At 43.8% G+C, this 26,425-nt stretch overlaps 1 protein-coding gene across 3 annotated transcripts in view; it reads left to right on the plus strand.

Moving 5' to 3' along the window:
• ESRRG (estrogen related receptor gamma) overlaps positions 1 to 26,425 on the plus strand; it is a 1,192,991-nt gene that overhangs the window by 310,297 nt on the left and 856,269 nt on the right. For all 3 annotated transcript variants that reach the window (XM_030196026.1, XM_030196025.1, XM_030196029.1), the window contains exon 3: positions 4,802 to 4,908. The gene's annotated coding sequence lies outside the window, so the exon portion shown is untranslated. The remainder of the gene's footprint in view (positions 1 to 4,801; positions 4,909 to 26,425) is intronic.

Below are 26,425 nucleotides of genomic sequence, written 5' to 3' on the forward strand. Positions count from 1 at the left end.
GCTTCTCCATCAGCATTCTGGACAGTGGCAGCATGGCTTAGTTGCATTCCTTGTCTGGATGCTACAGGTTTGATGTGCAGACTTGTCAGGATGTTCTTTTTTGGTGAACGAGTGCTTACAGTGGGGCTACTAGGGTTCCTCCCTTAAATGCACTGCTCTGTTACTTCCCATCAGTCACTTCCTGGGCCAGTCCAGAGAGACACTAAGGAAGGAGAAATTAGATCTTACCGCTAATTTGCTTTCCTTTAGTCCCTCTGGACTGGCCCAGAGCCTTCCCTCTGCTTAGTTTCTGTTTCTATGCAATGTTTCTTCGTTTAATTTCTGGTTGGTTCTCTTTCCTGAAGAACTGCTTGATTCATCCCTATTTTTCATCTTTTTCAGTTAAAAAAACAGAAAAACAAAAACAAAGAGCTTTTGAAATACATGAGCTTTTATATCCCTACTCCAGTAATGAGGACTACATGTCATAAGTGGCTGTTTAAGTTTGCCAGTTGCACAGATATTCCTATTTTTTGGCCACTTTCTCCTTCTTTAAGACAATACTGGTTCTACCTCAAGCGGGGCAGGGCTCTTATTGGCTCTCATGAGAGTCAGAATTCTCAGTCTCCACCTGCTGGTAAGCAAGCACAACCCATCAGTCTTTTCCTGGGCTGGTCTGGAGGGACTAAAGGAAAACAAATTAGCAGATAAGCTCTAATTTCTCCTGAGTGTTCATACTGGCATTTGAACTGATGACTCCACCTGCTAAATATTTGGACCAATGATAAGGATATGTTACAGAACTAAAAGTGCAGGGTTTATAGTGTGATTCTGTCTGGTCCTTACAGAATCCATACTTCGCTCCTATATAGAAAAATTTATTGAATGATGCTATCAAATAATTAAAATGGTAGTTCCACTTGGTGGTTGAAGCTAGATGGGAGATTTCTTTATGCCTAGATGGCATAGAAATCCCTCAGCCTGTTTTTCTCATCTTTCTGGCTAATTAAGGGGGTCTTTTACTAAAGTGCGCTAGTGTTTTTAGGTCACGCTAAAAATCAGCTGGCACTAAATGCTGAGACATCCATTATATTCCTTTGGGCATCTCAGCATTTAGCACTAGCTGATTTTTAGTGTGAGATAAAATTGCTAGTGCATCTTAGTAAAAGACCCCCTTAAAGACGGGAGAGAGGGTTTAATGTGGTGAAGGTGTGTGGGGAGGTCCATATTGATTTCTACACCAGGGGCCCATTCAGTCCTTGTTATACTGTTGGAATCAGGTCCTTGTTTCAGTCTCTAATGAAACAGTTGTGCCACATGAGTTAACAAAATATGACTAAAGCAAAAATTAACACTAAGAATGATTTTGTTTTTCAGCTCATAGCTACATGTTAATGATTCTGCCTTGTCCATTGCTATGAACATAGATGGTGATTTATAAATAATAAATATAATAATTGCAGGCGAGAGTGGCTTATTGAATACTATTAAGTAGCAATTAATTAGTAGTAATTCCAGCAGATGCAGGTTCTAATGGGAATAGCTGGCAACAAATACTGTTAAAAGCACAGTATTTGACGTGCTCACCTTTGAGCATTAAGTTATGTGCAGGAGAGATGGCCTAATCAAGGCAAGATTAATGTTGAATCAAGAGAACTGTAACACCCTTAACTTCCATAGAGTCAGTTGTCTATCGACCATCAAAGTAAAAAAAAGTAAGGAAGCCCTATTATGTGTTTCATGTGAAATTAATTATGCACAAAAGAGACTTGTACATTTTTTTTTGTTATGAAAGAGATTTTTGCATATCTTTACTTTTTGTAAGTTATAGAAAAGTCTTTGGAACTGTTTCTTAAATAAAACATACAGTCCACCTCCACCCACCCAGAAACAGACTTATTTTGGAATAAAAGTAGCTGCAAGATTGAAATATAGACCAAAAATTTCTATGTGAGAAAATGGGAATAACTTTGACTATGACATGCCAACCATGAACATTGAAACCAAGAGGACTGATGAGATTAAAAATTGGACAAGTGAACATTTTTTTGTACTGTAATCAAACATAATTTCTTTGATGTTATATGATGCCAGCATACTAACGTATGCCCAGAACCTTTACTGACACACTTTAAAACTTGATATTGATTGGCCAGTTCTAATGAAAAGTCTTGGTTTAGGATTGGTCAGTAGTTTCCAAATCCTGGCTCATATACACATACCATAGTAATACCGGCAGTTCTGTTCAAGGGTATTGGGTGTATGGGCAGCATCTGCTCCGTTCTCGCTTCCCTTCCACTCCTCACCATCCAAGTGTATTTCTCCTGTTTCTTTCCTTATCCTACCCTCTGTTTATGTCCACCATGTCCCTTCCTTCTTTCTTTCTTCCATCCCTCATTTTCAACGTCTGTCTCTCTCTCTCCCTCATTATCCAGCATTACATCTTTTTCTCTCTCTCTTCCCAAGCCATCCAGCATTGCTCCTCTCTCTCCATCATCCACCATTGACCCATCTCTCTTTTACCCCTCACCATCTAGCATCAACCCTCTTTGTCTCCCCCCTACCATCCAGTTTCAACCCGAACTCTTTCCTCTCATGCACCACTATCCAGCATTGATCAATCTCTCTGTTCCACCCTCAATCATCAAGCATCACTGTCTATGTCCCCCCCACCACAAAAATAAAAACCATCATCCCTCACTGCCCTATCTCTCTCCCGTACCCCAACAATCTAGTATTGCCTTGTACCCCCCTCCTCCACATTTTGCATTACCCCATCTCTTCCTGGCCCCATTTTGGGCTAGATTCTAGTCATGATGCCTAAAAAATCGGCACAAAAAAAATACACCTAGGCACATTCTATAAACTACCCTTAAGGTTAGGCACAGTTTACAGAATACTCCTAAATTTAGGCATAGTTTATAGAATATGTCCAGCGCCCATTGCTTAAGACTATATTTAGTTGCAGCCATTTACGCCAACTAAAACCTGGTGTAAATTCCAACGCCTAAGTTACGCACAGAATGGGCATATTCTATAACACTGAGTGTAAATTCTAGGAACGCCCATGACCCCTTCCATGGCCACAATCCCTTTTCAGATCTGCATCTTAGAATTTGCATGCATCACTTTATAGAATACACTTAGAAAGTTTTGCGCATAAATTCTAATTAAAGCCAATTAGTGTCAGTAACTGCTTGTTAAGTGGCAATTATTGGCACTGATTGGCTTCTGCATTGCCCCATCTCTCTCCCTTTCCTCTCCCTCTTCCACTGGCTCACTCAATTTACGTGGTCTCCCACTCCTGTGGTCTTCTGCAACCCGCTTTGATGTAACTTCCTGTTTCTGGCTCCAGCTAGGCCAGTGGCAGCATGTACAGGGGAACATCACCATGCCTGCCTTCTGCTTGCTGCTGGCCACAGCTGCCATGAAGACAGATGGAAGGAGTGGACCTGGTGCAAGAGCAGGAGACCACATTAAGTGAGTGAGCCAGCAGGAGGGGAGTGGGGAAGGGAGACAGATGAGGCGAAGCAGGATTAAGGGGGGGGGGGGGGGGGAGACAGAGCAATGCTGGAGAGAGAGATGATGCCATTAATTACATTAAAATTTTTAACACACATTAAAAATGCCCTTGACCCACCCATGCCCCTCCCATAGGAAGACCCCCTTTGTAGTTGTGCAGATACACTTACAAGCAGATGATCAAAAGCCTCGCGTAGTTCCAAACAGTGCTCTAAAATAGCACTGGAACAGTGCGGGGCTTTACTACACTGATGATCAGAGATAATTGTTGGGGGGGTTGGTTGGTCGCCCACTAGGCCACCAGGGACTGTTTGTTAAGGGGAGTTAGGGGGGCTCGAGACCCACCGGATCTCCAGCCCTCCCTGAACCTGGGGGGGATCGTCGGGGGGCACCGGAGGTCCACCAGACCTCCAGTCCCCTGTCGCTGGCAAATGCATGCTGGACAGGGCTCACCATTCCTCCCCAATGATCTGTAAACCCTAACGCCAGCTCGGAGGTGGTGTAGGGTTTGCCGCGGCCAGTGACCCAATCTTTGGCACGCTGGCCACTGATAATTGGGGATGAATATGTTTAGCCCTGTTTAGCATGCATTTGCATGCTACTTGCATTCAGAGCCCTCGAGTGCGTTGTTTCACACGCTGGAGGGCTCTGATCATGGGGCATTAGCAAACACTGGCGCTAGTATGACGCTAATAGTCTCTAGCGCCGGCGTTTGCTTCTGATCATACCCCTGTTTGGCATTAGCCTATAACTGGGTGTGTAATTTTCTACCCCGATCTGTCATTTCAACCTCATTTTGGTGCCTTGCATCTATTATAGTGTGTTTTTGTACCGAACGTTGGGCATGGAATTCACGCATAACTTTACGCACTATTTATATAGTTCCCTACGTACTGTTTATTTTCATAAAATACTGTACATATCTCAAGGGTGATTTCCAGAATTTGTTTATATGGATAAATTGGTTATTTGAAATCTGGCTTCCCTTTCTGTATGTAAAACTATGCATTGTTGGTTCTTTGTTTGCGTAGCTGTCAGGATCTGTTTTACTTTGAATGCACCTGTTCTTTCCTGTCCTCCAGAAGCTGCCATCTAGATGGCCACCTATTCTTGCCTAATGGTTAAAATGTCCCTGGTTCACACTACGAAGAAGAAACTGGTGCAAGCTATTTTATTAAAACAAAAAAATCTGAGCTCTTTGGTGGGTTTGAAACACAGAGAGAGATACTTTCTAAACTTAATTTGTAAGGCACAAATAATCAGACATTACAGCAATTCTTCTTTTCTTTTCTTTTTTTAGCAAAATTGAAGTTCGAAGTGATGTCATCATTTCAATTGCTTAAAGCCACTTGGCTTTCTGAAGCTTGGCATATGTTCTGATGTGAAGCAAAAGGAGTACATCAAAAGGTTAGTGCCTGAGCCCAGGCTTAAAAATAAAAAAGAGGGAGAAAGGGAGAACCCCCAGATGACTTAAAGGTTCTTAAAAGTTAGTTGTGAAAAAAAGAAGGGCCTTCCTCTCCTGACAAATCACTCAAAGAGTAGCCTCCGGTCTGGATGTGGTCACAGTGCATACAGATAAGGTGACTGTCACTGTCTGTTTCCTCTGAAGCCTTGTTATTTTCTTCATTTGTGTTAGAGTGCATGTGATTTAATCAGGGATCCTCTCCCAGAAACTGCTATAAGACTCCTGAGCTAGCAAGGTACTTGTGACTTTATTACTGTTTTAGAAATGTTACCGTATCTTGATTATTATTTATTGAAGAATAGTCCTGTGTGGCTGCCTCCCTCTTGCTGGATACACCTTCCAATGTTGGAGTGACCTTGATGAGAAAGGAAGAGACGTCATCTATAGAGCTGACTCTTTGCTCATGCTGACTGAAATAATATTGGGCAGTGGCGTAGCTATGGGGGGAGGCACGGGGGCCTGGGCCCCCTGAAACTGGATCTGTGCCCCTGGTTTGGTCCCCAACCCCCGCCAGCTGAAGCGTTCTTTCCAGCATTGGTCTCTGGTGCCGCGGCATTTCCTGCCCTGCTCTCTCTTCCCCTCACATCTGGCGCGCTCATTTTAGTGAATCTCATTAAAATGAGCATGCCGGACATGACATGAGGGAAGAGAGAGTAGCCAGGACAGGAAATGAAAACGCACTTCAGCTGGGGGGGGGGGGGGTTATGGACCCCCTCCAGCCAAGGCATGTGCGGCAGCGGTAGTGCTTCAGCTGGCGGAGGTTGGGGACACCCGCCAGCCAAGGTATATGCAGCAGCGGCGGTGGGTAGGCGGGGGGGAGGGGGGGGGGGGAGTGACGGGTAGGTGGACCAAAATGTGCCCCCTCACTTTGGGATCTAGCCCCCTCCCACCTAAAGTTCTGGCTACGTCCCTGGTATTGGGTGAGCATAATTTAGAATTAACAGTTCTGTAAAAGAATTGTGATTTCTTGTCATGCCTGTGTTATCTATTTGATTAGGGTTGTTTGCCTTTATCAGAAGAATCTAGGAACAGTTCACTGAATATTCTGCAAAATAAAGTAAGACCACATGTAATAAGGGATTTCTTTTCAAAAAATTAACTTTGCACATCAAATATCTGACTTTTGCCTTTTTGTTAGTTATAGAATACATGGTGTGAAGCAAGGATCTCAAATATTTTAACAAACCAATTAATGCATGCATAGGTTATATTCCTTCAACTCATTAAAATAAATAAATAAATACATACATACACACCATGGGACATAATCTAGTTGTTGCAACGTAAAAGTTTATTTGCCTTGTATCCCATGGCAATATGAAATGTAGTGGAGTTAAATCTGTTTTGTGTTCTGTCTGTGGACCATTGGAATGTGTGTGAAACTTTCCTTGAGAAAAAAATAATTATTGCACAAAAGCCAGTCAGGTTATAGACATCATCACAGTACCGAGTCCCTTTTGTGCTCGATAGTGGGCGATGTGCTAGTGATGGGGGATCAATGTTATGATACCTCGTGACTTCAGCTTGATTTGAGCGCTGCATTATTTACTGTTTGCCATATAAAATTGCTCAATTTGATGTATAAGGTGGGGATTCATTCCAATGTATTGAAGTGGTTTGAGTCATATTTTAATAACCGATCTCAGGTTGTTTGCTGAAATCAGACGTTATCTCCTCCTAAGAAGCTGAGGAAAGGTGTCCCTTAGGGTTCCTTGTTTTCACCGAGCTGCTTTTAAATTTATATCTTGCAATATTGGCAGAGCGTTTGGACATTGTAATAATTTATTTACTTGTACACTTGATATACGGCAAAATTGATCCTTGACAGGCGACTAAGTGGTTTACAACACCAAATAAAATTTGACAATGCTGATGAAGGGGAAGAACAAGGGGGGTTGGGAAGGAGGGGAGAGAAGGGACAAAAAGAGAAGGGAAGGTGGGAAAAGGAAGGGAGAGAGGGGAGTAGGGGAAGAAGGGGGGGGGAGAAACCAGATAGAGGACAGAGAACTTAAGAAGTTGTGGAATCAAAAGAATTGGAGAAAGGTAGTGATTTCAAGAGCCTTTTAAAAGATTGTAAAGGCATGGATGCTCTAAGGGCAGAGGGAGACATTTCTAGAGTTTGGGGCCTAAATAACAGAATGTAGTGTCCCGGGACAGTGAGAGATGCAATGCTGTGGGGGAGAGAAGGTTATCGGAAGAAAGCAAAGACTTGGGGAGAGAGAGAGTAGGAATAAGCGGTTTATACAGGCATACAGGAGCATGAGGAAACTGCACTTAAAGACTAGCATAAGAAGTTTAAAGCAGATTCAAGCAGAGTCAGGAAGCCAGTGTTCAAGACAGAGAAGGGGAGTGTGACATGGTCAAAATGATGTGCATGATGTATAAGCTTAACGGTGGTGGACTGGATTAACTGGAGACATTTAATTACAGAGATAGGGAGACCAGCATAGAGGGAATTGCAGTAGTCGATATGAGTAATAACCAAAGCCAAGATCAGAGAGAGAATGGACTGAGCAGAGAGGAGAGGGCAAATGGAGCAGATACAGTGAAGAGTGAAGAAGGATGAGCGAACAACAGAATTGATCTGAGTTTTAAAAGTTAGCCTAGAATCAAAAATCACACCCAAAGTTTTAACAGAATTATGGAAAGTTAGCTGTTGAGTGTCAAGGAGGACTGCAGGAGGTAGAGGACAGAGAGGGCAGGGAAAATTTCATTTTTTTTGCAGATGATATTCAACTGCTTGTCTGTGTACAAGATAATCAGTCTCAAGTGATGTCCAATTTGAATTGTACATTGGTAATGTTGGAAAACTGGTTGAGACTCTATGAGCTGTTTCTAAATGTTGATAGATCTGTTGCTATGTGGCTATCTTGGAAATCTAAACCACTTGGTACTCAGCCAATGATGCAGGGTAAACTGATTCCTCTCAAAGATGAAATTATTACTCTGGGATTTCATTGCAATAATGCTGTGAAGTTTGACAAACATATTATTAGCGTTGTAAGCTCAAATTATGGCAGATTCGTCAGATGAAACCTTTTCTGGTCAAAATTGTTCATGCACTTGTAACTAGCAGACTCGATTACTGCAATTCACTGTTTCTTGGTTTAACAAAAACTTTAAGACAGTATATCAAATTATTAATTCAAATCAAGAAAACAAATTAGATACCACAGAATATTATTGGAGCTGTGTTCACTCTGAAGAGTTCTACATTTGCCTCTGGATTCTTGGGCAATTTACATGTGCAACTTAATTGGTAGTGAGCCAATCAGCACTGACAAGTGGTAGATAACCAATTATCAGCATTAATTGGCAATAATTGGAATTTATACACATCTTTTTAGGCGTATTCTGTAGCTGAAAAGAGGGCATGGTCAAAGGAGGAGTATGGGCATATTGGGGCATTCCTCAAATTTATGCACTTGGTTATAGAATTCAGGGGAACCAGGCCTAATTTAGGCGTTATTATTTGAACCAGGTTTTCAGTGGCATAAATGGCTGTGTCTAAATGTAGGTGTGTTCCCTGCCCCTAAGTGCTATTCTTTTAACCACAGCATGGTTTATAGAAAAGCACTATTTTCGGATGCGCCTATTTTTTAGACGCCATTTAGAGAATCTGGCCCTTGTTGTTGTGGATCATGTTGTATGGCAAGGGTTCTAAAACCTGTTCTGGGGGGTTTCAGGATATCCACAATAAATATGCAAGAGACTGATTTGTATACCAAGGAGATGGTGTATGCAGATCGATCTCCTATATGTTCATTGTGGATATCCTGAAAACCTGACTGGCTGGGGTTCCCCCAGAACAGGCTTTGGAATCACTGTTAAAACAAATGCTATGTAAGCCACATGGGAATGCCCATTTGCACTGCAGAAAAAGAATGGATTAGATCTCATTGCTGGATGTTTGAAATCTTGACAATTGAATTTGAGACTTACTGTTAAGGTAATGTCATAAGATCATGAAGCAGGCGCAAGCCCGAAACATGGCCATATCAGGCAGGTGACTTTTGTACCAACAAATGAACTAAGCATTATTACAGACTTATTGCATAATGCTTTGTTTCTTGATGTTTTCCAACTGTGTCTTCTGACTGTAGACAGTTGGTCTTTTTTTGTTTTTGCCTCTCTTCAATGGTTTGATTGTGGCATTTTCTAATATGGAAGACAGGAATTTCATACTGAAATAGTATTTTCAGAGAGAGGGGAAGGATGTTTTAGGAGCAAAAGTAAGGGCATTCCCAGTGTTTCTTGGGAAACACAGAAAAGGAAGAGGCAATTTTTATTGCTTCAGTCTGAAGTGCTACAATTTTTTATTCACGTGTGGCCATTACAGTGTGAGCCCCTACTGCCACCAGTTTTGTAGACTGTAGGTACTCATGTGCTAAACTTGTGTAAATTGGTTAGCATGCAGCAATATCAATGTGCTAACCGATTGGCATTGATGAGCCCGCTAACCGCCCCCAGACATTCCCCCTGCTCCAAAAAATAAATGTTATTTTTTAGCACATGGTAGTGCACGCATATGGCAAAATTACAGCGGGATTCCTTCAGCACACTCAGCAGCATGTCATTCTCTGCTGTGGTAAGCTTGCATTAGTGCTTACCACAGCTTAGTAAAAGATCCCCTATGTTTCTTATTCTGACCTCCGGGATTATTGGATCTCTCATTATAGTGGACTGGAGCTGAAATTTCCTATTGTTATACTTTAGTATGTTTTATTTCTTTTAATTCAACAAATATAAAATAATTAAAAAAGCCTTGGGCCAGCCCTGAAGCTTGTGGATATGCAATTCGGAAACAGAAATGAACTGCAGCACTAGCATGGTTTTGGTGCCTTCGTGGAAGCCTAATGCAGTCATACTTTTGCAGTGTTAAGAGAGAAATTTCCAAAAGATTTCACTTGAGTAACGAAGCAGTTACCTGGTGCAAATCAGAAGCTTAAAATTTCCCTCCTGCTCTTTGAATAAAAATATGCATGCCATTTCACAGCAGCAGCAGCAGGACAGAACCATCAGGAGCTTTATGATGCAGACTTTGCCTATACTGAAGTAGTGTATCTGTGATGCTGCTGGCCCTGAATTGTCAACGGGAAGCTCTATAGGGAGTTTTCCTGTAACATTTTACTTGCCTGGCCTTGTAATGGCATATAAGGTTGTAGAAAGAATGAAACAGAGGTTTGAGTTTGGTATAGTATCCAGCTTATAATCGAAAGACAAAAACGCCTATATTGCGACCTAAATCGGGAGATAGGCGTTTATCTCCCAAAAACGAATAACGCGGTATAATCGAAAGCTGAACTTGGACGTTTTCAACTGCACTCCATCGCGGAAGCGTACAAAGTTGACGGGGGCGTGTCGGAGGCGTGGTGAAGGCGGGACTGGGGCATGGTTATCACCCGAACAGAGATGGGCGCCTTTTGCCGATAATGGAAAAAAAGTATGCGTTTGTAGCTAGAATTTAGGGCACTTTTCCTGGACCCTGTTTTTTCACGAATAAGGCCCCAAAAAGTGCCCTAAATGACCAGATTACCACCAGAGGGAATCGGGGATGACATCCCCTGACTCCCCCAGTGGTCACTAACCCCCACCCACCACAAAAAATGATGTTTCACAACTTTTTATTTTCACCCTCAAATGTCATACCCACCTCCCTGGCAGCAGTATGCAGGTCCCTGGAGCAGTTGTTAGGGGGTGCAGTGGACTTCAGGCAGGTGGACCCAGGCCCATCCCCCCCACCTGTTACAATTGTGCTGCTTAATGCTTAGTCGTCCAACCCCCCCAAACCCACTGTACCCACATGTAGGTGCCCCCCTTCACCCCTTAGGGCTATAGTAATGGTGTAGACTTGTGGGCAGTGGGTTTTGAGGGGGATTTGGGGGGCTCAACACACAAGGGAAGGGTACTATGCACCTGGGAGCTCTTTACCTTTTTTTTTTTGTTTTTGTAAAAGTGCCCCCTAGGGTGCCCGGTTGGTGTCCTGGCATGTGAGGGGGACCAGTGCACTACGACTCCTGGCCCCTCCCACGAACAAATGCCTTGGATTTATTCGTTTTTGAGCTGGGCGCTTTCATTTTCCATTATCACTGAAAAACAAAAACGCCCAGCTCACAAATTGTCGAATAAAACATGGACGTCTATTTTTTTCGAAAATACGGTTCGGTCCGCCCCTTCACGGACCCGTTCTCGGAGATAAACGCCCATGGAGATAGACGTTTTCGTTCAATTATGCCCCTCTATGTCTGTTAACCCAATATAAATCATTGCAGGCCTAAAGGGGTCATTTTATAGAGATTTTACCTTGTGTAAAGCTAGTTTTACATATGAAAATGGTCTTCTAAAAATGTAAGTGGTTGGTATGTGTTTAGTGACAAGATGGTGTGTACTTATATACTCAGTCCCCTGGATTCTATAATGATCCCCCAAATTGGGGCGCAGATCTCAGATTAGTGCTCAAAATAATTAGTTAATGGGCTCCAATGATTTAGCTATTGTAGTTAACAAGCACTTAATTGGCACTAATTGTGAGGGTGTTGATCTGGCTATCTGTAATGATGGGCATCTAAATTGTATCACATGTATCAAAAGGGGGTGTGGCCATGGGAGGGGCATGGGCAGGTCAGGGGCATTCACAAAAGATGTGTGCAGTGTTATAGAATAGCGAGGATCTTTGTCTAACTTGACACCAGTATTTACACCAGGTTTCAGCTGGCGTAAGCCCTCATGCTTAAAGCTCGAGTGTGGAATTCAGCGCTCAATGCTATTGTATAAAAAGCGTACACCCCAGAGTGCCTTTTATAGGATAGCATTGAGCGCTGAATTTTATTGGTGCTTGATTTTCAATACTATTTGTAGAATTTCCCCCACTGTGTGTAAACATTCCTTGAGATACAGTTTGGGCAGAGAAGGGGTGTAATTGTGATATATGATGACACCACTGGCAGAATCATTATCCAATCAAGAACTCAATCCTTACATCTATGCTGATGATGTCACAATATATATCCCATTCAGAAATGATTTAACAGAAATCACAAAGAAAATCAATCACAGCTTCCAAATAATGAATTCATGGGCCGATGCATTCCAACTAAAGCTTAATGCTGATAAGACTCAATGCCTTATCCTTTCATCGCAATATAACAAGGTCAATTATGCTAATATTAACACTCCAAACCACGTTCTTCCTGTCTCTGATACTTTGAAACTCCTGGGAGTCACAATTGATCGAAATCTTACCCTAGAAAGCCACGCAAAAAATGTAACAAAGAAAATGTTCCAAGCAATGTGGAAACTTAAAAGAGTTAAACCTTTCTTCCTAAGGGAGATTTTTCGCAACCTGGTTCAGTCAATGGTGTTAAGCCATTTGGACTATTGCAATTCCATTTATGTCGGATGTAAAGCACAAATCATTAAGAGACTTCAGACAGCCCAAAACACTGCAGCCAGACTCATATTTGGAAAGGCGATATATGAAAGTGCCAAACCCCTTAGAGAAAAATTACACTGACTACCATTAAAAGATCTAATTACATTCAAAATCTGTACCCTGGTCCACAAAATTATTCATGGTGAGGCCCCGACATATATGTTTGACCTCGTCGATTTACCAACAAGGAATACAAAAAGTTTGTCACGTACTTTCTTGCATCTCCATTATCCCAATTGCAGAGAACTTAAATTTAAATCAATATGTGCATCTAGTCATAGGCGGTCGGTGGCCCAACTGTTTGGGGAGGCTAAAGGGGGCGGGGTTATGGGTGGAGCCAAGGGTGGAGCTTAAATCCATAATTGTCTGATAACACACAGAAAAAATAAAAATAAAAGTCACAATTAATACCTTTTATTAAATTTAGATATTAGATATGTATCATATATCAAAGAATAAAGTGGTTGCTCAAAGCATATACTAACCACAATCGCTCAACTGTAAAACACTATGCACAAATTTGTGCAAAAACACACTCAGAACCTTACTGTACCATAACACTAGGCAGACCCTAATACACCAATATACCACCCATATGGAAAATGCAGACCATCAACAATATGAAACAAGGGAGCATAATATCACAATTCTCATGTAGAGCCACAAAACACCCTTTTAGGGTGGATAGTGTTCACAATGAGCTCCTTTATTAAAGACTATATGTAGATCCTTCAAGAGGTAGTGTGTCATGATTTAGGCTCTAAAACCCTTTCTGATGTTTTGGTGCCACCTCAGTAAGGCCAACACACAATCTCTCCACTGCAAAACACTATACACAAACTTGTGCAAAAACACACTCATAACCTTAGCAAACCATAACAGCATTAATTCCAAGGACAGGACGAGCTACAACCTTATGCGTGGAAAGGCAGCACTGTAATTACACCGGGCTCTAAAACAGCAGCGCACAACCTAGTGAAACAAAAAAAAAAAACCAAAAAGGGCAGTAAATACTACACACTAGTAGAATACTGCACCTTCATTACACATGAAAAACACATGACACAACAGATATGAAGGCAAAACTGGAAAGTTACCTCAAGAAGTCAGACTCAGCATGCAGCAATACTAGAAAAATTGAAACTTACATGCAAAATATCACAGATGCACATTTCCAAAAGCTGACATATTCCAGTTAATAAATTCTGAATAAAATACTTTTTTTTAACCTTTGTTGTCTGATCATTTAGTTTTTCTATTCGCTTTGGTCCCAGTGTCTTCTTTCAATTTGATATTTTTTCTCTCACCATGTCCACCATCCTCCTGTGTCCTTATGCGTCCTTGTGTGTCCTTTTGTGTCCTGTCTACCATCTGTAGCCCTGTCCCTATCCTTTCTCCAGTTTCAGCATCTGCCCTCAAAGTGTTCCGATCCAACCCTTAAATTCAGCAATTTTCCCTCCATCCATATCCAGCATTTCTCCCCTCCCCTCCATCCATGTGCATGTACTTCCTTTGTCTTTCCTTCCCTCCATCCTTGTCCAACATTTCTCCTCTGTTCCCTGCCCTCCACTCCATCCATGTCCAGATTTCTCCTCTCTTCCCTCCCCTCCATCCATCCATGTCCAGTACCTTCCCTCTTTCTCTCCTACCCTTCCATCTAGTGTCATCCCTCTTTCTCTCTCCATCCTTCTACCCATTACCCTCGCCCAATCCTTCTGTCTATTGTCTCCCTCTCCTTCCATCCATTGTCTCCCTCTATATCTCCTTCCTTCTAAACAGTTCTCTCTCTTGACCCTTTCCCATTCAGCATGTCCTCTCTATCCCCATCCTACCAGTGTCTTCCCTCTTTCGGCCCCCTCCTTCCAGTTTTTCCCTCTTTCTTCCTCCTTTCATTCAGAATTTCTCCGTCTGACAGCTAGGGTCTCCCCCAGTTTCTCCCCAGCAGCTTCTCTCTCCTGCCCATGTCTCCTCTTTCTCCCGCCATCTTTCCACTAATCTCTCTCTCTGTACCCCTCTTCCATCCAGCATCTTCTTTCTGGCTCTCCCCTGCTCTCTTCCATGTCCCCTCTTTCTCTCACCATCTCTCTCTCTGGCTCTCCCCTGCACTTTTCCACTTTCTCTCTCTCTCCTCCAGCGTCCTCATGCATCTCTCCTCTCCCTCATGCATCCCACCTTTCTCTTCCCTCCCCTTCTTGCTTCCATCACTCTTACTCCTTTCTCCACCCCCCCTTTTCCTATTCCCATGCCCTGCCATTGCTTTCCTTCCTCCCTCTTCCCCTTAGATGTGGCATCTCACATCCTCCTCTCTCCACCCCCCTTTCCCTTTGGTCGGTCTGTCTGTCTGGCATCGCTTCCCGTCCCCCCCCCGGACTAGTGCAGTACCGTATCGCTCTCCCCCTCCGCTCCTGTCACGTCGTCTTTCAACGAGGCTTCCTTCCTGTAGCATCAGCAATGATGTAAGCGCCGTTGCTTTCAGCCTGACCCGGAAGCACTCTCTGAACAGCTTCCCGCGTAGGAGGGACGCTGTCCAGAGAAGGCTTCCGGGGCAGGCAGAAAACAACGGCACTTACATCATTGCTGATGCTACAGGAAGGAAGCCTCGTTGAAAGACGACGTGACAGGAGCGGAGGGGGAGAGCGGCACCGCACTAGTCGGGAGGACGGGGGGGGGGGGGTAAGATCGGGACCGTCGCGCACCAGTTCGGGGGGGGGGGGAGGGAGCCGGGAGGGAGATGTTCATGAGCTGCACCCGCCCCGCCCTTGCTGCACTTCTGGCTGGGAGGCTTAGCCTCCCCAAGCCTCTTATACCAAGCGCCTATGCATCTAGTTTCTCCTACATTTGTACGCAACGTTGGAATGCACTGCCGAATGCCATAAAAACAACACATGATTTGGCAGCCTTCTGGAAACTATTAAAGACTAACCTGTTCAGAGAGACTTATCAAAAGGACCCTTCTTTAAAAAAAACAGGACATCAGAACTGTACCAGAATTAGTTAACATTGAATTATTCTTATTTTGGTTACTTTATCACATTGTCATTATTGAACGCTTTTCAGTACCCTTGATTTCAGCACCTGAAATGTATTGATGACCGATTTTACTCTGATTGGAACATTCTTCTGTATTTCTTATTCCGGAAATGGCAATCGCCACTACGGTATTTGTAAGCCACATTGAGCCTGCAAAGAGGTGGGAAAATGTGGGATATGAATGCAGAAAATAAATAAATAAATGTGCATATTTTATATGCACACATTTACAGCAACTTTGGAGCAGGTGTAAATGTGTCTGTCAGCACTGTCCCCCTGATTCTATAAAAGTCACCAAAATTGTGCGCACAAATAATTGAATAATGAGCTAATTAGCATCAATAGTTGGCTTTTTAACAAGACATTATTGGCACTAAGTAGATTAAATTGAAATTTGCGTGCTTGTAAAAAAAATGGAGGAGTGGAAATGGGAGGTCATGGGCAGATTGGGGGTGTTCCTAGCACATAGAATAAGGGGGATATGTGCCCCAATTTATGTATATTTACACCATGTTTCAATTGGTGCAAATGGCCATGCCTAATGTTAGGCGCGACTCCCGGGCATAAGCGCTATTCTATAAACCACGCCTAACTTTAAGCACGGCTTATAGATTAGTGCTTTTTTCAGCACCATGGGGGGGAGGGGGGGGTGGATTCTGTATATAGTGCCTAAAAAAATCTACTTGGATAACATTTCTGCCAAAGCATATTCTGTATGCTGTGCCTAGATTTAGGCGCAGTATATAGAATACGGTTAGTTGATATCCCAGCGCCTACAAGTACGCACATCCATTTACACCAATGAAAACATGACGTAAATCCCGGTGCGTAGATTTAGGCACAGAGGGCCATATTCTATAACTGCGCACATAAATTTCAGAATGCCCACAAAACACCCATGTCCTTTCCCCCTTTTTGTCTGTGTGCGTTAGAAGTTAGGTGCCGTTTTTTACAGAATACGCTTAGTTGTGCATGTAAATTCTAATTATTGCAAATTAGTGCTCATTAATGCTTAAGTGCTGTTATCAGTGCTAAGTAGCTTATTAAGCCAATTAAGTTATGCATGCTGTTATGATTTTGGCGCAGATTTCTAGCCATGCTATATAGAATCCAGGGGCATATGTAGAATTCACCCTTATAGGGGCTGCTTCTGGATGTCTGTTTTATAAAGGCATATGAATTGCCTATGTTGATTTTATAAAACAATACATCTTCAACAAACATTTCACATAAATCAAATTTCATCAACTAATTATTTAAAGTTATGCCATGTAGGTTGTTATTCCTATATATGAGACATTCATAAATAAGGCAGACACCCGCACATCATTTTCACAAGTTTCTAACACAGCCTTTTATCATTTTTTTAAATCATGTGTCCAAAAATGGTGGAAGCAAAATATAACTCTATTGAAAGTAACATCTTAATTTAGTTGTCCAATATAAGCTGTTCCACTGAAAAGAAGCAACCAACCAGCAACACAATCATGTTTTGAGCAGGCAGTTCCGAGTCAGGGTTTGCTCTCCATTACTGATTCCTAAAATATACACCTTTCAGGACTTCTCACATACACATCCTGTTATAAAATCAGGCCCAAAGTATGTTGATGTTCGACCCTGTTTCATATTTTTCGAATCGTACATCAGGTGAGATGTAGGGTAAATTACTTCATTAGTGATGTGAGTCATTTGAAGATTACCAGCATTTTACTTGAATTATTCGAGAGGCTGCTTTTGTATTATTTCTGGGATAAGCAGCATAAAATGTATTGTAGTTTTTTGGGGATCTTGCCAGGTATTTGTGACCTGGAGTGGCCACTGTTGGAAACAGGATGCAGGGCTTGATGGACCTTTGGTCTGTCCCAGTGTGGCAATACTTACGTATTCTGTGTAAAAGGTTGTACGTGTCTGCATAACATCACATATTACAATTCTGATGCTTTTTGACATAAGTTCCTTAGTGTAAGTTTTAAGTATCTGTATTATTGCATAGCAATGTTGATTGCTATTGGTATTTCTAATTGCAGTCATTCTCAGTACAACATTTGCACATTGTTGTAGCATCATATCCATAGCACCAGTGTTTATTATGCTCATCTTTGATTCATGTATCCATCCTGCCCTGATGACAATGAAGTATGTTCTTAATGAGCACAGATTAAAGAGAGAGATTTTGTTACTGCAAATTGAAGGACAGGTAGAATTTCTGTATTTACTTCAGAGCAAAGATAGTCTTGGTAAAAATAAAAATAACTTCTCCCAACTCAACCTCTACCCGTTTGTCTTAGGGGAGGAAGATCTCACAGATTTGCTTATAAACTTTCGTATTCCTTCTGTGCAGCTTTCATGTCCCTGCAGTTTGATCTCAAGTGCAGCATCTCTCCTTCTAGTGCTATTCAGGCTGCTAAAAACAGTTGCCGAGCTTGAGTCCCCAAAGAAATTATTAATTATCTGGTTAATGTGCATCAAGCTGAGTGAGTATGAGATTAATCACCAGCACTGGGATGAGCTGCTGAAGTGGATTTTGGCTTTTCGTCTCCTGTCATCCAGTAATGGCTTTTCCTTCCTTCACCATCAGGTGAACAGGTGCAGAGATGCTGTATTTTCATTTTCCTGGAGTCGGAAACAGCCGGTGGCTAGGTGGTACCTTTTTCTCAGTCCTGCTGCATGAGCAGTTTGCATCATAGAGCACTACCTGCTGAGAATGTTCTACTTGCAGGAGCTCTTCAGAAAATGACAATTGCCCCCAATCCCATGCCTCTGCAGGCTTTCATGCTCACCACGATTGCTACAGCCCCCTACATTCCTTTCTCTATCTTATAGATACACCAAAGAGTGTACAGTATATAGCTAACGGCTGAGTGGACCGAGCTTACTCAACATTAACATTTACTAAACTCATGTATTCTCAGTAAATGATTATTGTGTTGAAAATGTGAAACTGTGGCTCTGTGTGTATTTGCTTGGGGGCCCTTTTACTAAGCCACGTAGGTGCCTATGCGTGCCCAACGAGCGTCAATTTTGAGTTACCGCTCGGCTACCAAGTGGCCCTTGCGGTAATTTCATTTTGATGCGCGTCCGATACGAACTCTGGAAAATATTTTTATTTCTGGCGCGCGGGCAGTAAATGTCATTTTACGCATGTAGACCATTACCGCCCGGTTACCAGAGTGGAGGAGTAGCCTAGTGGTTAGTGCAGTGGACTTTGATCCTGGGGAACTGAGTTCGATTCCCACTGCAGCTCCTGGTGACTCTGGGCAAGTCACTTAACCCTCCATTGCCCCTGGTATAAAATAAGTACCTGAATATATGTAAACCGCTTTGAATGTAGTTGCAAAAACTTCAGAAAGGCGGTATTTCAAGTCCCATTTCCCTTTCCCTTACAGCTAGGTCAATGGCTGGCGGTAAGGTCACAGACCTAAAATGGACGCATGGCAATTTACATTTTAAAAAAGGCATTTTTTTACAGATGCGCTGAAAAATTATTCGGTGCGCAACAAAAACACGCATCTACACTATCACAGGCCATTTTTCAGCGCGCTTTTGTAAAAGGGCCCCTTGGTTTGGATATGTGGTTTCCCAAACTTGCATTACATTATTATTATTATTATTGTTGTTGTTGTAAGTGTGCTGATTAAAGTGGCAGTTAAGAGGATGGTATATAGCAAACCTTTATAAATAAAAACATAGAAATAGAGAATAGGAGGGCAGGAAGGGGCGGAGTCATGGGGAAGTATTGTAAGGCCCATCTAGGGGTCGATGCTCTAAGGTTCGCAGTTGAGTGAAACTATTCCATGAAACCAGCGCAGAAGAATTGCCGCAGCAAAAGTGAAAAGAGCACCATGTCCAAAAGGAAAGAAAGAAAATAGGAGAGAGAGAAGAACAATAAAATCTGAGCTTTAATAAAAACAAGCCATATCGCTGTGGAAGCTAGAGGGTCCCTGAACAGCTGTTTGTAGCTAGTTGCACATCAAAGGCTTTTTCAAAGAGGATGTCTTCAGGAGGGTACTAAATTTTGGGATGAGAGGCTTCAAGTCAAATAATGGAAAGAAGGGAATTCCAAAGAGAGGGAGTGAGCTAGGAAAAGGCTTGTTTTTTTTTTATTTTTGTTGATTCATAGTGAACTTGTTTGAATGGAGGGATCTGAAGGCAGTTGTCACTGTTAGGCAGATGATCAAAAGCCCTGCACTGTTCCAAACAGCGCTCTAAAATAGCGCTGGAACAGCGCGGGGCGCTATTAGACCAGCACAGGCAGCTCCTTGTGACTCTGGGCAAGTCACTTAACCCTCCATTGCCTGCCGCATTGAGCCTGCCATGAGTGGGAAAGCGCGGGGTACAAATGTAACAAATAAATAAATAAATAAATAAATAAAATATGATCAGAGATAATATCATGGGGTAGAAGTGTGGGCGAATTGTGCCGAGCATGCGCTCAGCACAATCCTCCTGCACTTGTTTGGACAGGTCTGGGCTGTTGAAAGCCCAAACCTGTCATACACAGGGACTGGAGGTCCATGGCACCACCAGGCCCTGACTACCCCTACCCTGAGCAACGGGGGCTGGAGGTCCGGCGGACCTCCGGTCCCCCCGATGATCCCATCCCCCTAGGTTCAGGGAGGGCTGGAGATCCAGTGGGTCTCCAGCCCCCCAAAACCCCCAGAAAATGGTCCCTGGTGGTCCAGTGGTCGCCGGCCAAACCCCCTCCCCTCCCCTCCCAGCGAGCGACGGGAGGGCTGGAGGTCCGCTGAACCTCCATCCCACCCCAACTCCCCCTCCCCCAGCATTGTCTGCCGAATCCCTGATGGTCCAGCGTGAAAAAGAACCCCCTCCCGGCCCCCCTACCTTTTAGTTGGAGGAGGGAGGTAGCCTGCCTCCCTCCTCTTCCTTGGGTTGACGACGCACAAAATGGCGGCACCCAGCCCCGCCCAGTACATCCTGGGATGCGCGGGGCTGGGCGCCGCCATTTTGTGCATCGTCAACCCAAGGAAGAGGAGGGAGGCAGGCTACCTCCCTCCTCCAACTAAAAGGTAGGGGAGCCGGGAGGGGGTTCTTTTTCACGCTGGACCATCAGGGATTCGGCAGACAACACTGGGGGAGGGGGAGTTGGGGTGGGATGGAGGTTCAGCGGACCTCCAGCCCTCCCGTCGCTCGCTGGGAGGGGAGGGGAGGGGGTTTGGCCGGCGACCACTGGATCACCAGGGACCATTTTCTGGGGGTTTGGGGGGGCTGGAGACCCACTGGATCTCCAGCCCTCCCTGAACCTGGGGGGGGGGGGTCGTCAGGGGGGACTGGAGGTCTGCCGGACCTCCAGCCCCCTGTTGGCAGGTTTGCTTTGGGGGGGGGGGGGCCTGCCAGCATGCAACTGCATGCTGGACAGGGCTCACCATTCCTCCCCAATGATCTGCAAACCCTAACGCCAGCTCGGAGCTGGCGTAGGGTTTGCCGCAGCCAGCGACCCAAATTTTGGCGCGCTGACCGCTGATCATTGGCGATGAATGCGCTAAGCCCTGTTTAGCATGCAAAGAAAAGCTATGAGAATGGTATGGGATTTGCGTTAAAAGACGTATGAGGAGAGACTTGCTGAACTAAACATGTATACTCTGGATGAAAGGAGAAACAGGGGTGATATGATACAGATGTTCAAATATTTGAAAGGTATTAATCCGCAAACGAACCTTTTCCGGAGATGGGAAGATGGTAGAACGAGAGGACATGAAATGAGATTGAAGGGGGGCAGACTCAAGAAAAATGTCAGGAAGTATTTTTTCACGGAGGGAGTAGTGGATGCTTGGAATGCCCTCCCGCGGGAGGTGGTGGAAATGAAAACGGTAACGAAATTCAAACATGCGTGGGATAAGCATAAAGGAATCCTGTGCCAAAGGAATGGATCCTCAGGAGCTTAGTCAAGATCGGAAGGCGGGGCTGGTGGTTGGGAGGTGGGGATAGTGCTGGGCAGACTTATACGGTCTGTGCCAGAGCCGGTAGTGGGAAGCGGGACTGGTGGTTGGGAGGCGGGGATAGTGCTAGACAGACTTGTACGGTCTGTGCCAGAGCCGGTGGTTGGGAGGCAGGGCTGGTGGTTGGGAGGTGAGGATAGTGCTTGGCAGACTTATATGGTCTGTGCCAGAGCCGGTGGTTGGGAAGAGGGGCTGGTGGTTGGGAGGCGGGGATAGTGCTGGGCAGACTTATACGGTCTGTGCCCTGAAGAGCACAGGTACAAATCAAAGTAGGGTATACACAAAAAGCAGCAAATATGAGTTATCTTGTTGGGCAGACTGGATGGACCGTGCAGGTCTTTTTCTGCCTTCATCTACTATGTTACTGTGTTACTATTTGCATGCTACTTGTGCAAAGAGCCGTCGAGCGCGTTGTTTCACGTGCTCGAGGGCTCTGATCATGGGGCGTTAGCAAACGCCGGCACTAGTATGGTGCTAACAGCCTCTAGCGCCGGTGTTTGCTTTTTATCATCTGCCCATGAGTAATCAGAGAATCCTAGAAGGGATTTAGGGAATAATTAGGGAGGAGAGATAAGAGGGGATACCATTGTTTTAAAAAAGCATGTTGTGGCAAGTCCCTTACCCACAACCGATCCTAACCTGACACCTCTTCCCTCCCCCCACTCTGGTGTCTAGTGGCATCCACCATGACTAGACCACTCCACTCCTTTTCCCTAACCTAAAAAATATGGTCCAGTGGTTCCCCAGCCCCTGGTCCCAACCCCTACCTCCTTACAGTCAAAAATGCCCTGGTGGTCCAGTTGCCCCTCTGACCCCTTCCCTCTCTGAAGTCAAAAAACGCCCTGGTGGTCCTGTGAACCCCGTCCGCCCCCCCTCCGGCTAGGCCAGGCCAGGCCAGGCCTCCCAGTCACGGTCTAGTGGAAGCCGAGCTCACTCTTCAGACCCCCATACCTTGTAGAAAGCAGGAGTGATGCCCACTTGCTCTTGCTTCTCTGAGTGTCATCTTGAAAATAGCAGCACCCTGCCCCACGTGGTGCATCCTGGGATGCACTGAATGGAGCAAAACTACCATATATATAGCCTAGCTATAGAGGGAAGAGGGAGCCAATGCTCAAAGGAGTTGGGTCAGGAGGGGGGCATATTTTTTGGTAGTTCTAGCTGCAATGTGTGCCTTTCTGGTGCTCTAGGAAACTTTTTTTCTTAGTGCGGCACTAACTCGGCGGTAATTGGGCATCACCACGTGCTGCCCATTTACCGCCGGGTTACCGCCGTGGCTCTTTCCGCCACCCGGTAAGTGCTCCCCGCTGCATGGCCATGCGGTAAGAGTTATGTTACCGCATGGCCATTTTGGGGGGCGTTTTACCGGCTGCGCGAAAAATGGCCCACACTGCTGCCACAAGGCCCTTTTTCCCGCAGATTAGTAAAAGGACCCCTTAGTCATTTCATGAAAGTATGTATGCAAGTTTCATGGCATATACTTTCACTGTGGGCATGCACAGGAGCAGAGCCTGCACTTTCATAGATTATAGAATCCCCTTATTTACAGGTATACTTGCAGAAAGTATGTGCTAACATTTACTTCAGGCCTTAAGCTGGTAGTAAGTGCTAATCCTAAAGGAACACATGTTCTATCATGCCTACACTAGTATTTTATAACGTCAAGTAAGCACATATCTGACTTTTCAAATAGTCATAAATTAGGTGCATGAAAATACGCATTAACCAGGCATGACTTTATAAAATTGCCCACACTATCCTATAAAGGACACTCCAGGATGAGCGCACTTTATGGAATTGTGTTGGGAGCCAAATTCTGTGCTCAACTATGGGTGCGAGGACGTACACCAACTGAAACCAGGTGCAAATCCTGCTACGCAAGTTGGGCGTGCATTCGCACTGTTCTAAAATACTACGCACAATTTTCCAGAATGCCCCTGACCTGCCCATCCCTCTCCTGTGGAAATGCCCTTTTTGCAGTTGCACACAGATACACTTGGATGCTATCCTATAACAGGGTGAGTAAGCGTATTTCCGTGCCAGTTTGTCATTTCACCCTGTTTTGGCACCTTGCATCCATTAGAATGCATTTCTGCATTGAAAGTTGGCAGTGAAAGTTGGGCACAGAATTGGCACCTATTTTTAGGCACCATTTATAAAATTCCCTCCTTTATGTATGAATCGAAAGTTTCTCTGAATGTGCGCATATTTCCTTTAAAAAAAGCATAAGTTTGTCCAGATTGGGTGGAGGCCGGAGAATGGATTTATACACATATTTTGCAAAACACACTTATACATGCTGTTGTTCTGATTTATCTTGGCCTATAGGACCAAATTCTGTACATGGCGCCCCAAAAAATAGTGCTTAGCTCTATTCTATAAACGGCATTTAAATTTAGATGTTGTTTATAGAATAGTGCTTAGCACCGGGAGCTGTCACTACATTAAGGCGCAACCATTTATACCAATGAAACCCTGATGTAAATCCCCATTCCTAAATTAGAAGCGGGTCCCTGTTATTCTATAGCAACGTGCATAAATTGTGAAAATTCCCCATCCGCCCATAACCCTCCCATGGCTGCGCCCCTCGGACCTGTGCCTAAATTTACGTAGGTAGATTTTATTTAAATCCAGTTAGTACCAATAATTGCTTAAGCCAATTATCAGCACTAATTGGCTCATTCAATTAAATTGTATGCACAAAATTTGCGTGTGATATTTTTACCGAATTTATAGAATTTGGGGGATATTGTCTTAGATATATATTTTTAAGTGGCTGTGTGTTTGCTTTCCTATTACACAATGCATTTCCTTTCTTGACTAAGATTTATTAACTAATTGTACTTTTATTAGAAAAGGCAGTATATCAAATTTTAAATAAACATATTAACGTGTATTAAAATGCACAAACCTGAACACAGATGCCGAACTGGTAAATTTTTTGCATTAATATAAGTAGATGTACCTACATTTTCCAATAACACCCATGTTAATGTTCCTACTTTAAGGCTAGCAAATTAATTTATTAAATGTCATTAAGGTTTGTTAACATGAGCTAATTAATGCTCCTTAATGACCAATATTAACACACTTTACCACACTGGCCTCTTAGATAGGGTTGTCTGCAGTTCTGTAAATGAAATTCAATAAACTAGCTTTTTTTTTTTCTTTCCAACCCAGCAGAGGTTAGAAAGGATTATACAAAAGGGGTTAGGGATATCTGTTTGTTTGTCTGTCTGTCTGTCTGGGGGCAAATAACACTCCAAAAATGTGAGTGAATGAGATGAATCTTGGCATGAGGGAAAAAACAGTAAAAAAGGCACAATATGAAAAAGGGCCAAATTAGATTGGGAGTTCCAGAGAGACAAGTCCCTTAAATTAACCTAATGCATTTCTGTGGGAGAAGGAATTCTAGCTTCTGTAGCAGAGAATAATTGACGAAATGGGACTTGATATACCACCTTTCTGAGGTTTTTGCAACTACATTCAATGCGGTTTACATATATTCAGGTACTTATTTTGTACCAGGGGCAATGGAGGGTTAAGTGACTTGCCCAGAGTCACAAGGAGCTGCAGTGGGAATCGAGCTCAGTTCCCCAGGATCAAAGTCCACTGCCCTAACCACTAGGCTACTCCTCCACTAAGCTTAGTATGTGGGAATAAAATAGTAAAAAGACACACTGAGTTAGAAAATGGGCCAAATCAGATCAGTGGTTCCAGAGATATGAGAAACCAAAATATGGTCCAATGCATTTCTGTGGAAAAGGAGCTCATGGTAGCAGTTAGAGAACAGAGCAAGGCAATTTAAAAGGTGAAATTTGCAGTTCATTGATGCCCCCAATCTGCAAGAAAACATGTCCCCTCACAGCTGTCTTGCCCCTCCCACATCTGTCACACCACCCCACAAAAATCCTTATCTCTAAAAACTACCCCCACACAACTGCCCCACTAACCTGCTGTTGCCAGCACCCAAAACTAACCCCTACAAATGTCACACCATGCCATGTACTGCCCCTACACCCCAAAACCCCCTTTCAACTGTCACAGCATCCTTTAAACCGTTCGACCTCCTTCAAACTACCCCACCCCCAAAACTACCCCCAACACCCACACAGACACAACATAGAAAAGACACAGGCTCACACATACACAACATAGAAGAGACACAGATTCACATATACATACACAAAACATAGAAGAGACACAGACTTACATACACACACATCATAGAATGTTAATATTTCCCTATCCCTTTACTTCATTTTCTTTGTTATTGATGCAAGACTACTGGACGACCTAGGTGAAACTTCAGCCTCATTCCTCCACCCCCCTCATCAACGTTCAGGTCCTTAACCCATTAGATCTCCTCTCCAAGATTTTGATAATTATCTATTCTAGTCTAATATTACATGAGTGCTTCTATTCTATTTAACCCAAGTGCAGCTCAAGGCGGATTACCAAACCAGCCAAGGTCTCCTACAGGTCTAAGCGTTGTTCCAATGTCATGTTGTGGCTAATGCAGCACCGGTTTTTAAAAAAGGGTTCTAGGGGTGATCTGGGAAATTACAGAACAGTAAGCCTGACTTCAGTGCCGGGCAAAATAGTGGAAACTATTATAAAGAATAAAATTACAGAACACAGACAAACATGGTTTAATGGGACAGAGTCAGCATGACCAGATGTATCCACGGTGACCATAGGTGGCCTGACTGGGAACAAACTGCTCATCCACACCAGAGAACCTTACTACAAGGCTATAGCCACTCACCCCTGACACACAACCACCACCTTTATTTCCATTATGAGCCCCCTTCAATAGAGGCTTTTCCGCTTCTTTAAACCGCTCTCACACATGTCTCTTCAGGGCCAGCAATCACAGTGAATGAACTTGCTGCTCCTCTGAGTTCCGGTCCTGAGTGTCATCTCCTTGATTCACACTTTGACAGTCTGTACTGCTTCTTGCACTGCTCTGACCTGGAGCCTGGCAGAGAGGGAGTGCTCTGTGTATCTGGACTCAATGAGGGGCATTTTCGAAAGAGACGT

The sequence above is a fragment of the Microcaecilia unicolor genome, chromosome 3 (assembly GCF_901765095.1).
Source record: "Microcaecilia unicolor chromosome 3, aMicUni1.1, whole genome shotgun sequence".
Taxonomy (NCBI): Eukaryota; Metazoa; Chordata; class Amphibia; order Gymnophiona; family Siphonopidae; genus Microcaecilia; species Microcaecilia unicolor.